Consider the following 15,595-nt stretch of genomic DNA (forward strand, 5'->3'; position numbering starts at 1 on the left):
ATTTTAGGCTTCCTGACTCGAGGTGCGGAAATATTAGAATCTGTCAAAGTTACACAACTTGAAAAAAAAAATACCAGTCTAACGGTTAGACGCGATAGAAGTGAAACCTTCCGTAAAACAAACTGAGAGAGAATAAGACGAAAGCAGCATTAGGAGCGGGATAATTATAGGTTCATTATAATATTGCTCTAAAGTTCATATTTTATTTTCTTCATTTTATTTTATTCATCCTCAATGTTTTCAATTTCAACAAATGATACGAGTGGCTTATGATAGCTAAAATATGATACAAATGCTTTGGTTTCGATGTTGTCAAAAAAAATACCCAAACGGACCGAAGAAACAGACTTACAAATTTCTTCCATTTTCGTCTACTTGTATTCATATAAAAATTTATGTCTCTTCCCACCAATGCTAAATGTATTAGTATATTTTTTCTTGTATTTATTCAAGGCCGAAATCCCGGCGGTACTGCAATACCGGGCCAACCCGTGGCAGAGGTGGAGCAAGCCCCTAAAACACTCCGCCCATTCCCAAAAATCAGTTTAACATTTGTTGTCCTCCGACGGAGGATATATCAGATGTTAAGCTGATAAGAACAGATACCACACTACCTAGTCAATAGATTTTCTAATAAACCTTTTGAGAATTACACGCTCACAAAAATTATTTATATCAACATATAATATAACGCTTCGTAACTAAATAACTTTTAGGGCAGCGACGACAGCATGGCGCGGTAGCCGAGCGACTAGCAATGTGAGCTTCCGATCCAAAATCCTTGGTTCGAATCACAAGAAAAAATAAAAGTTATTTTTATTTAGTTCGTCGCTACGTTTATATCAACATATAATATAACGCTTCGTAGCCAAGAGGGTCGCTTTTTCGTTTCACTTTTCCTCAAATCACTCCCAACGATTCTAAAGAAGTTTTCACTTCAAAAAAAAAATGTTGCAGAAATTTCCTACAGGGTAAAAGAAGCGTTTGTTAGTGCAATTGTTGAATTAGAATTTTCACATTCAGATTTTCACCTCAAGATTCGGACTAGTCACCCCAGGCATCAAATGCTGTAGTGAACATACGAGCCTATTTTTCAGCAGTAAATCTGCTACCGCAAAAACGAGTGCCAACTGTTCCACTTTCGGCTCATTTTGTACCAGTTCGAAGTCAGTCCGGAAATAACTGGTATGCCACCAGCTTTTGAGAAATCCATCATCTCTTCTTAATGCATGGAGCAAGTGCGATTACATATGTGTGACTTCGTGTATGCATGAATGTATGTATGTATGTATGTGCACATGTGCCTAGGAGTATGAGCGCGTGAATGGGCATGGCGCATTTATGACACGAAATCATGATAAACTACATTTGCCAAGTAATAATGTTCGCATACACAAACGCATTTGCCAAGTAAAACGTACTCATACTCATATTTAGACGTATGTGTGTGCGTGTATGTGTCAGCTACTAGTCGTATTTGAGTATGCGTATGTTTTATTTGGCAGTTTGTGGGTATGTCGCAAGCGATATAATAATTTATGATCTTTCAAGTGCATATAAATGCTGAAGTAAATGGAGAACACCAGGCCATACATACATGACACACACACACATACACACATACAAACAAACACAAGGATGCACACACGCAGTACAGGTCACAAATACACGGTTATGCCCACTTACAAACGCTTCTAAAATTATGAGTGAATATATGGGTGTGTGTGTGTGTATTCGGCACTTTATATCACGCATGTCGACGAGTTCAAATAAATTCAGATTTACTGTGAAATAAGTGCTCTAAATTTCTCTTTTTCGAAGCCTTAGTCTGCTAGTATTGAAAACTGCAGTTGGTTGGGATTTAGAGGTGCGCATTTTGTGAAAAAAAATTGTTTAAAATATTTTTTTCCCGCATTTTTACTTAGTTTTGTTGGCAAGCCCAACACAAATTTAGTTGATGGTATGCTAATCGAATTGGCTTCTCTCCATCATTCATCATCAATATGACACCTGCTTTCCACTTGTCTTTATATTCTACTTAATAGGTGTTGTAAGGCGTGCACGACTGTCAACGTTGCGTCAACTAATCGTTTTTATCTGTGTTGTTGACTTTTCCATCATTTTTTCTAGCCGACGTCTAAAGGCATGTTGGGGGATTTCAAGAAGTTTGACGTTTATGGGTGACACCGTCATAGATTTTTTCGTCGACCCAGAGGGGTGCTCCTGCACATTTCTGTGCTAAGCCAATTATATCGAGAACTGAGGGTTTTTTTTGTTTTTTGTAAACATAAGACTATGGCTGCTATAATCTGCAACTTTATTTTGAGCTGCCGAATAAATTCTGCTATAGGTAACCTTAGTAGGAATTTAATAGTAAAGTCCATATTTGAATGCGGTGATTAGTCTGCCTCTCACGTCTAAAGGAATGGTAAGAAATGTAAATGTACACTGCGTTATACAACTATATCACTAGGACTCATTGGAACGTTTTGACATCTTATTTGGTTCTAATTTAATTATAATAATTTATTAATGGAAATTAAGTCCATTGTTTTACGAAAATCATATAAATCTAAGGCCCAAACTTTATGCAAAATTTAAAAATAATCGAAAAATTTTCATAAAAATTTCAAGATATTTTCGAAAAATTTCGTGTATGCAGTTTTATGACCAATCAAATTTTGGTATAATAAAATGCAAACTTGAAAAAATCGCGTTGACTTTACACAGTGGCGGGTGTTCTCTTCCCTATACTCGTACATATACGGGTCCGCCATATAACTTTACGGAATTAAAAATGCTATAAAAAAGAAAGTACTCAATATTTTTCCAAACTGTTTTTTTTTTATTTTGAAGTAAAATCATTCCGGTTAATGATGGAACACAACTTCATTCATATGGCTGCCTCGGCTAGCCATGCACCATCCCATACGATCGGCCAATTTTTCAACACATTTTCGATTGTATGCGGCTGTATTTTAGCTATGACATCGCGTATGTTGGTTGGTTTGTTGCTGGTTTGTTGGCATAACACTGGTCTTTGACGGCACCCCAAAGATAATAATCCAACGGCGTCAAATCGCGCTCCGAGGCGGCGAAACGATATCAGAATTTCAGCTGATAATGCGATCTTCGGAGACAGTGCGCGAAAGATTAATCGTAGCATTCGCTGTGTGGCAAGTAGCGCCATCTTGTTGGAACCAAATGCCACCAATATCCTCCTCTTCAATTTCTCGGAACAAAAATTCGTTCAACATGGCCCGGTAACGCTCTCCATTGACGGTTACGGCCACTCCTCCCTCATTTTCAAAGAAAAATGGACCAATGATTCCTCTCGACCAAAATCCGCACCAAACAGTGACTCGTTGTGAATGCATCGGCTTTTCTTCGAGTGCGTGCGGGTTTTCTGAGCCCCAAATGCGGCAATTTTGTTTGTTAACATACCCGCCGAGATGGAAATGAGCTTCATCCGAAAAGATGATTTTTCGGCAAAAGTCTTCATCTTCTTCAAGTCGATCCCAAGCCCATGAAGCGAAGCGAAAACGCATTGGGTGGTCGGTTTGCTTCAGCTGCCGAACTAATTGGACTTTGTACGGCGTCATACCAAGGTCTTTACGCAAAATTCGTCTCAATGATGTCTCCGAAATGTCCAATTGTTGAGAACGACGGTGAACTGATGTTCCTGGTAATTCACGAACACTCTCGGCCACAGCAGCAATATTTTCGGGTGTACGCACGGTTTTTGGTCGGTCACGCGTTGGTTTGTTAATAAACAACCCAGTTTCTCTTACTTTTTTCGCAAAGTAACGCACATTCGCTTCATTCGGTGCTTTTCCTCTTCCCATTGCCGTACACATTCTGCAACATTACCATGATTTTCAAAGTAATGTCGCAATATTTCCCAGCGTTCTTTGAGCGTATACACAACCATTTTCGTTCAGCGGAAGAATAAGACTAATTCTCTGTCAAATCAGATGACAGCTAAGTGTTACCATTCTTCAAATAATACCTAGTTCAAATCCGTAGATGGCGGGCCCTGTACAAGTAAAAGTTGAAGCTTTTCTATATGGCAATGGTACCTTCCAAGCTGGTGTGGGCATCTTTTCTTTGATCTCCGTATTATATTTAATTGCTCGGAAAGTAATTTCGTTTTTTCCCGACAGAGGATTTAATTGTATTTTTTCACAGCTAACTTCACACTTAAGTCGCATTGTCATTATATGTTTTGACAGTTGAAATAGTAAGGCTGGTGTGTGAATAAGTTCAATTGATTTTACGCAGTAGTTTTTGGTCGGTGCCTTTTTAAATATGAAGAGCAATAAGCAACATTTTCGTCATATTTAACTTTTTTACTATAGAAAATGTAAAAATGCTGTGCAAGCCAGAAAGAAATTAACCGATGTGTATGGAAAAGTTGCGTTGACAATACACCAGTGCCAGAACTGGTTTGCAAATTTCGATCCGGCAATTTTGATATCGAAGATGCACCACGTTCTCAAAGGCCGGTTGAAGCTGTTAAAGACGCGAAAAAAACCATTAGTTGATGCAATTACTTTCCGAACAACCAAATAATTGCCATGCTGCTAGAACTGAACGGATCCAAAAAGTATTCTAACATTTCGCGTTGCGTAATTTATCTGCTCGGCTCCTAATCCCTACCTATGAAGCGCGATCCTTACTGATTAGCTTAAAATCATTGCAGAACAGGAGAAGAACTTTATTTTTGTCTTTCATTTTCGATTTGATTCGTGCTTCTGTTGACTGTCGCGTGCGTCATGACTGGATTTCCTTTAATACTCCGGCTAGAGGTCTTCGTAGTTCGGAGTTTTTCTATGCTGGCCTCTCAAAAGCTCTTTTTGCTATAAATGTTACTATTACTAGAGCCCTAATTGCCCGAATTCGTCAAAAAATTTCTGAACAACACAAAATATTTTGTTAGAAATGGTTCTGTACTAGGCGAATTTATTACAGGTGATGGCAGCCACATATAAGGTGTGACGGGTTCAAAAAATCGAAGTTTTTTTAAATTTTTCAGAAGAAAACCATTTTAAAAATATACTGTAAAAATTTCACACAGTAATTTTAATTATTTTCAAAGTTATAGCTAAAATAAGAGAGCGCGCCGTAGTATGTATGAAGGCGTATGGCGCGCCAGTAGCAGCTGTTGTCGAAACTTTAAAAGCGTTTTTCTCAAACCATGTTTTCGAAATTTCGGGGAATCACTGACTCAAAACTATTCAACCGATTTAGCTAAAACTTTAACCCGTTATTCCAGACACACATATCTAGATCTCGGACCTTTAAAGCATTTAATTTTTTAATAATAAACTATTTACAATAATTTAAACAATTTATGAAGAAAAAAAATTAGATTTTGAGAAATTTTTTCACAAGTCCGCCATTTTGTTTTTGTTTTTTTAGTTTTATGTATATTTTTGGTTCGGGACCTAAAATAAAGTCTACAGAATAATAATCTTTTTCAATATTTTATTTCAAATCACTGTGGAAGGCTGTGTTCCCCCAAACCAACTCATCTTTTTTGTAAGGACTCCACTTTGACGTCAAAAATTTTAAACAAATTAATATAAAATTAACTTTAAAAAAAAAAATTATATACTTCTAAACACCAATAAAAACATGTAAAAACTTTAAAACGATCGCATTTTATTTTCTTTTTAAAAAAGATTCATAAAAAAACGTCGAAATTTCGGTCGTTACACCGGATTACTATATACCATAAGTAAAAACATACACGTATTTGTTGTTGCCTTTGGTGTGGCATCACGTCAAAATCAGCTGTTTGTTTCCAGGGTGATTTGCTTGTGAAACCTAAATAAAGTAATTCAAGCTTCGCGTTTAAATTGCTTAGTCCTTCCGATTAAATTACTGAATTGTGACCCTAAGCAAATTGCATTGAAGATGCCAGCATATGCGATGCAGTGATGTGCAGCCAAGTAAAAAGAATACTTACCGATACTTGCATTTAAATAATATTTCTTTCTAAGCGCAGCGCCGGCTAGGAGGATTCGGTACAATTACAATGGGCGTTAGAAACGCTCGCCAAAACTAAAACAAAAAGCAACGATTGTTTTCCATATTTATAGCGATTAGTAGAAGAAAAAGAGGAAAAGCGAAAGGTTAGCTGAAAAATCACAAAACAAAAAGTCGCCACATTTTCCACAGTTCATTGAAGATTTAGTATGTAGCTTATGTCTGAATTGTAAGTTCTTGTAGATATGAAAAAAATCATATACGCTTGCAGTATTTTAATTACTAATACATATTTCAGAATCTGCCACGGGCATTAATAAGGGGAAAGTGAATGTACATTAGAGAACGAAGTTTAGTATCAGGTCAGTCCATAAGTGCGTGCGTATTTTACCATAATTTCAGTTTTGTACGATTTTTGCATACAAAAAATTATTCGCGGAATATAACGGAACTATGTTTATTTTGGGCGGCCGCCGTAGCCGAATGGGTTGGTGCGTGATTACCATTCGGAATTCTCTGAGAGAACGTTGGTTCGAATCTCGGTGAAACCAAAATTAATAAAAACATTTTTCTAATAGCGGTCGCCCCTCGGCAGGCAATGGCAAACCTCCGAGTGTATTTCTGCCACGAAAAAGCTCCTCGTAAAAATATCTGCCGTTCGGAGTCGGCTTAAAACTGTAGGTCCCTCCATTTGTGGTACAACTTCAAGACGCACACCACAAATAGGAGGAGGAGCTCGGCTAAACACCCAAAAAGGGTATACGCGCCAATTATATATATATATATATATTTCTATTTTCTTTGATATATTGTGCATTTAACAATTGATTTGAATCGCGAACGTGCTGTTAAAAAATAAAACGGAATCTTCGAACGCGTATAAGAGGCATATTTTGTATTTTTTTATAAAAGTGGTAAAAATGCAACAACTGCTGCTGCAGAAATAAGCACTGTTCACGGAAAGGATACCATGAGTGTAAGGACTGCGAAAAAGTGGTTTTCAAAATCCCGAAGTGGTAACTGCGACGTGGAGGATGGCCCGCGCGCTGGTCATCCTGAAGTCTTTAACTCCGACGCCTTGCTCGACTCGTGGAAGCTGAGCCAAATTTCACAGTTGATATGATAGCTCAGAGGTTAAATTCATCGCATGGAATAGTTCACAGGTACCTCGTTCAGTTGGGAAAGGTTTCAAGGCTGGGAAAATTGGTTACGCATAGAATTTCCGTCGCCAACCTTCAGCAGAGAGTGAATGTGTGTTCTCAGCGGCTGCAACGGCTTGAAAATGGAAGTTTTTGAACATTATCATTACTGGTGATGACAAATGTGTCCTTTACAATAATCCTGTTCGTCAACGCCAATGGTTGGATAAAGATGAAACACTAGAATCGCCCCCTAGAGATACCCTTCACCCCAAGAAGACTCTCCTGTTTACCATATTTGGTGGGATATGTCCGGTATTGTTTATTATGAACTTCTGGAACCAAACTAGACGATAACTGCTGATTATTATTCCCATCAGCTATCAAACCTGAATGAGGCACTTAACAAAAATCGACCGTCTTTAGTGAATAGACGCAAAGTTTTGTTTCATCAGGACCTCATACCACAAGGCAAACATTAGGCAAGCTGAACGAGCTCGGATGGGAGCTAATGCCGCACCGCCATACTCTCCGGATATTGCACCTTGTGATTATCACCTTTTCCGTGGACTTCAATCCCATATGAGTAACAAGAACTACTCCTCAAAAGAAGCTATAAAAAGGGATATCGAAGCGTATTTTGGCTTCAAGGACAAACAATTTTTTGAGCAGAGAATTAAAGATTTGCCTAAACGTTGGAAAGATCTTGTAAATAATGAAGGAAAATAAATTATTGATTAATAAATATTTTAAACATCTTTTTTATTAATTTTAAAACCACCTTTAAGAAACGCACGAACTTATGGACTGACCTGATAATATTGATACGCGAATGTAATGTATGTAATATTGAGCTCAATTTTATTTGTATCAAATTTTTAATTTGCAATTTTTACATGTGTAGTTTTATATCCTCATAGGATATTGATGGCTATCAGAAATCCACCTTTGCTAGTAATGACTATGATGACTTCATGTAGATACTATTGAGATGCGCATAGCATGTTGCATAAAAAATGTTTGCTTCATGTTGTTTGTGGAAAATCGATCGCTATGAATTACATCTACAACTATATACATAGAAATTCCGGATAACAATTTTTTTTAAAAAGCTTGTGAATTCATTTTATATAATTATACTTTATTAAATATATATAAAAGGAAAAAAATTATTTTTTTTTACACTTTTTGAGATCGATGATTAATGACAATTTTTAATTTTTGTTTTTTTTTTTATAATCTGTATTCAGAGCATAAGTTCTTAAACTTTGAAAAATTGATTGAATAATAAATTATTTAATTCCATTTAAATTTATATTAATTGTATTTAATCCATTTGGATTTTATCTTCTGCTGTGCGCTGTGGGCTGTGCAGTATCGATATAGGTCTGTATGACATCTGTTAGCTCCTATGATATAAAAAAGAAATGACTACTTATGCCCAGGCCCGACAAGAGGGGGGCGGGGGTTGGCTGATCGGATACTTTTTCCCCCGGGCCCGGAGTTTTCAGAGGGGCCCGGACTCGAGGGTAATTCCAAGAAATTTCCTGCTTAAAAAATATAGTAAATAATACTTCTACCAGAGTTCCGTCACAGACTTTGTTTGGTGTCACCAAATCGAATGTTATGATCACGATTACGAAGAATAAATATAATATGGTGATACAAAAGTGTATATTATTGAGCTCTTATTAAAATGGAACATTTTATGCTATTGATTTATAAGGTAATTAATAATTATAGTGATGATAAGATTAAATTTAGATAGTTGTATTTTAAATGAAGACCAATTTTGAAACGTAGTTATTCTTTAAAGCAATTTGGCCTTACGTTGATAAAGAATTAAATGTAGAGATAGCAATAATACTTTTTATAGACTAGAAATTTTTGATTTTTCACTGGGTATGTTATTATATAAATAATTTTTTAAATTCGTTTCCCCAGTCAATTGCACACTTTTATTTTATTTTTTTATGTTTCGGCAACTAATGCGTGGCCCCTTTCAGATCTGCTGAAGAGTTTTCTAAAATTTATTTTAATCAATATTTCATAATTAATTCTATCAAAAATTTTATCAATGAGTTTTTCAATGTTTAAATGTTATATCACTATAACATAATACGCATTTTGATAAATAAAAAAAATTTGAAGGGGCCCGCATCTCAAGTTTCCCCCGGGACCCGAATACTCTCTCCACGGTCCTGCTTATGCCTATTGTTGACGACGGCAGTGTGACACGGCTATGTTCCCTTTTTGCAAGCTCTTGTGCAGTAAATAAGATGCTGAAGCTTTATTCAACGATCAATAAGTTTACAATTAATATGTGAAAATATTATATGTTTCTTACAATTGTGTATATGCGCGTCCATGCGCTTTCGCCAACGTCTGAAATGAAAAGAAAGCTTGCTTCTGTTTGACAGCTGTTGATTGGCGAATGAGAAAAACGGAGAGGTGAGAAAATGCGAAATGGGTTGCCAAAGTAACCTTTCGCAACACCTATTATTCGAATTATTTTTATGCATACCTGCTTATACTCGATATCTGAATTAACATTCAATTTCAATCCATGCAACAAAAGATCTAATGTATTTACCGGCAGACAACATTTTCTGCTTTATAATCGCAATCGGCAGCTTCAATTAGCCAGCTCTGGATGATTCGCCAACTGCATGTTTTTAATAAATTATGTATAGCAAATTTCATACCTTGTAGTCATTATATAGCCATTGCGGTATTAATGCGTTGAGACTTAGCAGCTTTTTTGCTATATATTTGCGTACGCCAGTAGAGTTTTCTAACTCATAATCATAAATGAGTTTTTGTGACAGTGACCGGGCCATCTCGGCTGCTTTATTGCGATGAGGCAAATCTAAATTATAGAAAAAATCATATAGCAAAGAAAATGTTCGTATAGAAACTACTTTTTCTCACCAGCCATTTCATTTTCCTGTAACCACACCCATGCTTCACTGGCGCTTTCCTTCGTAATCCGGCGTACCCATGTGGGGAGATGTGATAATCCGAGGCCAGTAAGCATGTTCAATGCAGCAGTATATAAACCACAACCAGATAAAATTATTGCCAATTCTTGTGGACCTTTTCGATAAGCAGCGAGTCGAACCAGTGCTTTGTATGATTCACCACGGTCTAGGAATGATACAGCCACAATAAATTCTCCTAAAATCTTAAGTGAATTAAATTACAGGACAACCGCGAATCAATAAATTGGCATACGTGAATATACATATGTTCCACTTGCACCACTAGCTCAGTAAACACAAATGTAAATATATGTATGTATGAATGTAAACATACAAATACAAACAGAGCATGTCATTTTGACGTTGATCATATCTACGGCGAAAAATTCAGCTGGGTGGTTGCCATCACCTTAATAAATCCGCCTTGGTTCTGTATCTATCTTTGTCTGAACCGAGGCGCATTCATTAAAGGTGGTGGACCAACAACATTGTTTTGTACGTTTGATTGTCAAGGCAAAGTATTGAGAAACTAGACAACAAATAATGAATTCGCATTGTTCCATACTGAGCTGACAGCCACATGCATACGGTGAAAGGAAAAAAGAAAGAAATCAGCTGATTTACCAACATCACCTTTACTTAGATTCGCCTTGGTGTGCCCTATGCGTTTCATAATATTATCGTTTTAAGTAAATGGCTGATTTTCAGGCAAGCATCTCGCCTGACAAAGCTCTCCAAGGTACACAATGTGTCTTGTTTGCTGTGCGGCATTTTTAGCATCATCGAACTAACAAAATTGGAGGACAAAGACAAATCAATATAAAGGGTTTTCCAATAACAGGTGTGGCAGGTGATTGGATTGCGCTATCGAGAGATGACTAATGATTTTTTATGGCCGAAATCGGATGGTATGGTTCTGGACAACGTTTATTTTCAACAAGGCGGCGATACGTCCCACACAAGCAACGAAACCACTGATCTTTTACGGGAAAAGTTTCCCGATCGTGTTATCTCTCGAATAGGTGATGACAATTGGTCACCGAGATCTTGTGATTTAACACCTTGTGACTTTTTTCTTTGGGGCCACGTGAAAGGGAAAGTCTACGCCAATAGCCCGGGGTCGCTTCAAGACCTCAAAGATGGAATTCGTGAGGCCATCGAGGACATAGGGCAGCCAATTTGCGATACGGTTATGGAAAATTTCATGAGAAGGATATTGTCCTGTAAGCGGGGGCGTGGTGGTCATTTGCCTGTTGTTATTTGCCACTATTAACGGCATACCTTCCTCTTTATAATGAAATAAACATCCGATCATTTATATTAAAAATAGCATTTTTCTTTCAATATCAAAATAACACCTCTGTTTGGAAAACCGATTATTATTTTTTATACAATAGAAAGAAGAATATTATGCATATTGGCTTTACATAAAATTGTGGCTAGTCTGTAGTCTGTTAGAGATCTCGTACTCTACAAGAAACTACAAAGTGGATTAATAAGGGCACCATGAGTTACTACATGTGAATTGTAATCTGTTATTCAACTATAGGGTGGGCCATGTAAAATTTGCTTTTTGAATCGGCTATAAAAAAAAACTAATAAATATTTTTTCAAACTTCTTTTTTTATTTTGAAGATTGAACATTGTCATTTATGAATGAAAAATAATATCGTTCAAATGACTGCCACGACTGGCTTTACAGTAGGCCATTCAATCAACCCAATTTTTAAGCACATTTTCGATTGTTTGGGCTCCAATTTCATGAATGGCTACTTCGATTTCGTGTTTTAAAGCATTAATCATCCCACAGAAAATAGTCCAACGGGCTTAAATAACAGCTCCAAGGCGGCCAATTGATATCGGAATTTCGGCTGATTATTCGGTTTTCAAAAACGGTAGCCAAAAGTTCGAGTGTAACTTTGGCAGTGTGACATGTTGCACCGTCCTGTTGAAACCAAATGTCGTCCATGTCATCCTCTTCAATTTTTGGAAACAAAAACTAGTTGAGCATGTCACGGTAACGCTCGCCATTTACTGCAACCGCGGAAGAAGAAGAAGACTCACCACTTTGGAAATAGGTTTTCAATATTTTCCAATTCTGTTCCAGCGTATAGCGTCCCATTTCGTAAATGTCAAACCTTTAAGTAAATTATGAACACATTTGGCGTGTTATTTGTGTTACCATTCTCAAGAAAATAGGTGGTTCAAAGAGAAAACGCTATATAGCCCACCCTGTAGTAGCGGATTTTAATTCAAAATCAACATTTTAACAATAGCCCAAGTGCAAAGTAGATTAATATTCAGTTATAACTTTGCAACTATATACTATAAGTGGCATCTCATTTCAATTTTGCATCCAGGAATTACTAAGGCGTAGTAGTAGTAGGTGTACTAAGGTAAATGGCGATGAGTTCATGCAAAAGGATGTGGCACTTGTCGTAGGTCTGGAAAATATTCGCTCCTTTAACTTCACAATATGTGGTGGACCATAGTTGCATCAGCAGTCCCACTCCAATTCAGTTTCTTTCTTGCCTCATTTCACCAACTACGAACGTTCATAGCTTTTATGTCTGCCTCGACGTCATCAGGCCATCTCTTTCTTGTTCCGTCTCTTTTTCTTGCTCCAATTTGAAAATTCACAGAGTCATAACCATAAGGCAAAACGATATTGTGAAACACTTCAGAGATTACAGAGTCCGGCACTGGAAGTGTAATTAATTAAAAAGGCCATATATTTAGTTGTTAAAATGACTTTTATTCAATTCAATTCGGAATCGCGTCTGCTGAATTCGAAAGCCATTGCGTGGACGTTATGAAGTTCGGAACGTTGTTTTTCAGTCATTTTTGGTTCACTTGAGCTTTGTGAGACGGTGCCGAGTCCTGTTGAAAGGTCCATTGTCTATCACTGAAATGTTTGATTGCCCATGGCTTCAAAGCAACCTCCAGAATACTTTCCCGATCATATTTCGCATTTACCTTGACGCCAGGCTCGATGAAAATGATAGGGAGCCCCCATCTGCAGTTGTAGCGACCCAAACCATTACCTGTTGCGGTTGCTGCCTCCTGGTGGCCATTCCATTACTCAAATTCTCGTACAAGCGGTCGGCCAAATGAGCCCTACCGTTTGGGGAGTTTACGAATTGCTCAATTTGAAACATTTTCTTGTCAGAAAACATATTACTCGGAAATTGAACTCCTTCGCTCTCTCAAGTCTGACTTGTTGCTGCTTTGGAGTGAGCTCATGCGCCTTTTGGATCTCGTGAAGCTTGACTTTGAGATCATTTTTCAATATGCGGCAGGTGCTAAGGTCAGATATTTTCAGTTTTTCGCCATTTGATTGGCACTTCATCGGGGATTTCGCTCAAGTCGCTTCTTCACTTTTTGAACCAATTCAATTGACGATGCAGTCTTTTGATGACCACCTGCATGACGTTTTGTGATGCTGCCAGTATCATTGTAACGAGTAAGGGTGCGATAAACCAAAATTTTATTAACTTTAACGTGCTCGAGCTTACGAAAAATCGCTAGTTGTGATTTTCCAGCCAAATATAATGCAATCAAACTATTATGTTTGAAATCCATTACTGATTTTCTGTTTTTGCATTTACTCTGCCATTACTCATTTAGCCAACTAACAGAGAGCTGATGCCCGTGCATCAGCTGCGCGAGCGGTCTGAAGTTGGTTACACTTGATTGGTTACCGACCCTGCAACTGAAAAATTTCAGGTCTATAGACAGTGCCGCGACCTCCTGAACCGGATGTCGTGGGGATATTGTGTAACGGTTTCCAAGGGAAAACTGTTACATTTAACTGGAAAATTAAGATTGAGCTTCATTGGAGGCAATCCCTGGACTTTTTTGTGGGAGCGAAAATAGCTATGCTAAAGCCGCTTATAATTACTCACATTTCCAATTCTGAGGCTGGATTAAGAAAAGTTATAGTTTTAGCTTTTTATTGATTCCATTTTGAAACGAAATTATATTACTGACAAATGCAAACAAAATTCCGTTTTTGCTGTTTAAGCAATGCAGTAACCGGAATGAAATAATACAGATTACTGCGGCTTAACGCCTTTTCGAACAGTCGAAGTTTTCTTGCGCTGTAGAAGAAGGCAAACGAAAAGTTATTACTTAGTTTTAAGTATTTCAAGTACAAGTTTTAATATTTAACCGTTATAAGCAATGAGCAGTTATAGCATATAAATTGAAGTAGATGAAGTAGATATTTTTGAAGTGAAACTTCGTTGTAATACAGAGTATACAGATGTATAACATAGAGAGAAAGAGAAGGAGAGCTATACAGCGCATGTTGCAGGGCATAATATCGGTAAAACAGCGGTACCAATCGGATGACGCACATCAACAATCCCGCTTAGCAACAACAAAACGATTAACGCTAAACGATCACATTTGCCATTAGTTTGTGCTTGTACGACGACCATTCACAAGTCTCAGGGAAGCACGTATTCTGAAGTTGTTTACGAATATGATAAAAAACATTCGCAATCATTAGTTTACGTTGCTTTATCACGAGTCACTTGTATTGAAGGCTTGTGGATTATAACGAACGGAAATGATTTTAGATTCTACCATGGTCGACGAGCATTAGTCAGTATGTCTCATTTACAAGATGAATTCCGGAGACCATCGTTAAATAGACTGGAAACTGTGGATAAGCAAATAATCGATTTCATGACTCAGAGAAGAGGGCTATCTGTATATACTCTTACTTGTCAGAGCCTACGAGCACATTCCGCAGATTTAACAGACTCTGTCATCCGCAAATCGAGTAGAGTACTTTTGTCCGAAACTTGGTTACACAAATTTTATACTGTTGTATTTCTTTTGAAATTATCCCTGTCTCCTTCTCTTCCTCTCTCTCTCTTTCACTTATTCACACTCATTCACACACAGAAGTTTCACTTCTACCACATGTGCGATGCTGCACATGATTTTTTTTTTGTACATAAATCCGTGCCCACATGCATGCGGATAAAATGTTTAGAAGACTTTATTATTCCCAGTTCGATGCATACTAGGGCGGGTCGATTTAAAAATCGCTCATTGCTCTGTGAAAATCGTATTCTAGGGATCAAAATAAGAAACTTTGCCGAAGGAGCCATACCTCTAAAACGAAACGAAAAATCCCACTTTGAGCCATTCAATCTCCAAATGCTCCAATCGAGTCCAAATGTATGACCGACCCCCGCTAACTTTGGACGGCCGATCCACCCATGCCAGTGGCACACCCCCTGGAACTCCCCTGGGGGGTTCCCCATACAATCATTTCAAAATATCACCATTTTTGGCCTTTACATGAGAAAAGAAACTAAAAAGTTCGACCCAAATTGGGGGACATCAGAATTCGTTTTAGAGGTATGGTTCCTTCGGCAAAGTTTCTTATTTTGATCCCTAGAATATGATTTTCACAGAGCAATGGGCGATTTTTTTGCCATACATGAAGATACACAATCGAGCAACGCG

General features: G+C 37.5%; 1 non-coding gene across 1 annotated transcript; it reads right to left on the reverse strand.

The window, feature by feature from the left end:
- Nucleotides 1-444: 444 nt before the first annotated feature.
- On the reverse strand, nucleotides 445-638 carry LOC129251147 (U2 spliceosomal RNA). Its single transcript, XR_008582932.1, has one exon. It is a non-coding gene; the product is annotated as a U2 spliceosomal RNA (small nuclear RNA).
- Between the last annotated feature and the right edge of the window lie 14,957 nt (nucleotides 639-15,595).

Source organism: Anastrepha obliqua, unplaced genomic scaffold, assembly GCF_027943255.1.
Source record: "Anastrepha obliqua isolate idAnaObli1 unplaced genomic scaffold, idAnaObli1_1.0 ptg000005lb, whole genome shotgun sequence".
NCBI lineage: Eukaryota > Metazoa > Arthropoda > Insecta > Diptera > Tephritidae > Anastrepha > Anastrepha obliqua.